This window comes from Zingiber officinale, chromosome 2B (genome assembly GCF_018446385.1).
Source record: "Zingiber officinale cultivar Zhangliang chromosome 2B, Zo_v1.1, whole genome shotgun sequence".
NCBI lineage: Eukaryota > Viridiplantae > Streptophyta > Magnoliopsida > Zingiberales > Zingiberaceae > Zingiber > Zingiber officinale.
The window spans coordinates 119,611,808-119,614,630 of NC_055989.1; the positions used below are offsets into that span (position 1 = coordinate 119,611,808).

At 33.3% G+C, this 2,823-nt stretch overlaps 1 long non-coding RNA gene across 1 annotated transcript; it reads left to right on the plus strand.

Moving 5' to 3' along the window:
• The first annotated feature begins 218 nt into the window (after positions 1 to 218).
• On the plus strand, positions 219 to 2,255 carry LOC122046941. The gene is made up of 2 exons (XR_006130439.1): positions 219 to 1,267; positions 1,997 to 2,255. It is a non-coding gene; the product is annotated as an uncharacterized LOC122046941 (long non-coding RNA).
• Positions 2,256 to 2,823: the final 568 nt, after the last annotated feature.

Consider the following 2,823-nt stretch of genomic DNA (forward strand, 5'->3'; position numbering starts at 1 on the left):
CTTGGAGGAACCTACAAACAAAGCGATACCTTTCTCGGTTCTAGCATTAATCTCACTACAAGAAATATGATCTATTATGACATTTTCTTGATGGCATTTAATTTTTAGTGTCATTATAAATAATTTATAATGACATATATCAAAAGAAATTATTTTAAGTATTAAAATATCATTTTACATTATCTATGGTGACAAAATTTAATAATGTCATCATATAACATACTTAAAGTATAACCTATTCGTGTATTTTTTTCCACAGCTACGTTTTTGCCCGATCGAGGTTTCTGTTCCCTCAAGCTAGCGCCGATTGTTTCTTCTTGCCAACAATCCCTAATTTTCGCCGTCACCGCTCAGATCCGCTCAAGCGCCGCTACCTCCTCTCCCTTTCTCCTCTCTAACCTGCTCTTGTCGTCGCCACTTCTCTCCCCCACGCTCATCATCTCTGTCGCTGCTCCTCACCCTTTTTCCTCCCTAACCCATTCTCGCTGTCACCACTCCTCTCACCCACGTTCACGCATCCTTGTCGTTGCCGCCGCTGGCCTCCATCGCTCATCTCCACCACGATTCCTCCACAGCACTGCCTCCTCTGTGTTTCCTTAGGCTTACGGAAGGAAGTAGTGAGTGGAGGTTTTGGTTTAAGAAATTTGAAGTTTTAAAGGTATTTCTTTGTTACATGTTACCTTTTGTTTTTGTGTACTGTTAATTTTTTCAATCCGAACCCTACCTCCATGAAAGTAAGGCTGATTGATTCCCCAACAATACAAATAATTCCTTGTTGCATTGCTTGTAGTTTGGAGAGGTGTCTGATGCAATTTCAATACATTTTTCTGTCGTTTTCATGTAATCTTTAAATGATTACTTAGAGTTTGTTTAATCCATGCATGATTCTGAAATGGTCATAATTGGAACTACAAGCTTTCTTTTTTGTTACCTTTATTTTTTTTTGTACTGTGTATTTTTCTTATCAGATTCCATATATTTTTGTATCCTCTTAAGTCATGATGTTTCAAAGTTTTTGATCACCATTATTGTTGCAATCAGAACTCTTTGTTAAGTATTAGGTTTGACATACTTATTTGTTAATCAAAACTCTAAGTTTGTTAACTTATCATGCGCTAAGCTAATTGTTTATGATCACCATTATTGTTGCAATCAGAACTTTATATTTAGTATTGTTGCAATCTTGAAAGCATTTCCTATAGCTAGCAGTAACACCAGATCACCTACTTCAGATACTTCACTGCAGCAAATCAAGCACCTGCAAAGGGTATATATCTAACCAAAACTGCTATTATCCCAGTATTTATATATTTTAATTGTTAGAAGTGGTATAGTTGATAGCATATCCTAATTGTTCTATTGTTAGATTTGCTCTGGGAATTTGCTATTCTTCTTAGTTTACAATGCACTTCTACATATGTCAATTAAATTATTCTCGGTTGGACTAAACATCATAAATGAATAATGATTACTAATAGATGTTAGGATAATAGCTTCTTTGGTTAGTCCAGAATATTTAAAACAAGCTGGTCATTTTAACAAACTAGGTACTTGAATGAAAAGTAAGTCACTTGTAAACTTATAACTTCATTTATTTCGTGGAAGCAAATTTGAACAAGTCTGCTCTATAATGATGCATCAGATGCTAGACAAGTAAAATCAACTATGCTTCTTCAGCAACTCAAAAAAAGCTTTTCTTTTTGGTTGTAAGCTTTTCTTCAATCAACTATGCTTTTCTTCAGCAACTAAGATCAGATGCTAGACAAGCTTTTCTTCATCAACTATGCTGGTCATTTTACAATGTTGTACATTTCTTTTTGATTGAAAGCTTTTTCTCATTTCTATGCTTCTTCAGCAACTCAAAAAAAGTTCCAAACATTGATTTGTTCTCTTGATATGGCTAAAGCTGGAAACCCTTAAATTAACCAAACCATTTTCCTTGTCATTGATCAACAAGCGTTAGGGAATTCTGAGAACTTTAAAACCTCAATTGCAGGAACAGAAGGAAGCTATGAGGTGAGTGGAGGTTTTAGTCTAAGACACCAGAAGCTTAAGCTTTAAAGGTTTTTCCTTGTTACCTTTTTTTTTTTTGTATTGTATATTTTTCTTTTATACTGTGTATTATTCTTAGGTGAGGTAATTATGAGATACCATATATTGTTGTATCCTCTTAAGTGATGATGTTTCATTCTTGATTTGTAAAGCCTTATCCCATGTCTCTTTAAATTTCATTTAAACTATATTTGTGGTCTATAGTTCTTATACTTGAATTTCACTTGTAACTTAGTTCTTTATTTATGAATGTTAAATTTAGTATATATGCATTTTATAATTTAACAATTTATCATAATGTTAAATTGATTTTAATAATTTTTTTTAGAATTGTTATGGATAAGAGTTAGATGGTTTTACCGAGACAAACTAAGGAGTATAGAAATGGAGTTGAGTCTTTCTTACAATTTGCATTTTCTAATGCTAACATAAATGGAATGATTTTATACCCTTGTGTGCAGTGTAAGATTGGTATATTTGTTTCAAGAGAGGTTGCTTATGATCATTTAACGGTTGATGGATTCATCAAAGGTTATACTCACTGGGTAGCTCATGGAGAAATAGCATATAGTGCATCTACAAACTCTGATTTTGTCCAATCTCGAAAGGATGCAGATGATATGCAAGAATTAGTTTACGAGGCATTTGGGATTCCAGAGCATAATGATAGTATTATCAACACATCAGCATTTGAAAATGATAAGGAGATTCCAACTAGAGAGACAGAGAAATTCTATAAATTAATTGATGATTCACAAAAAGAATTATATC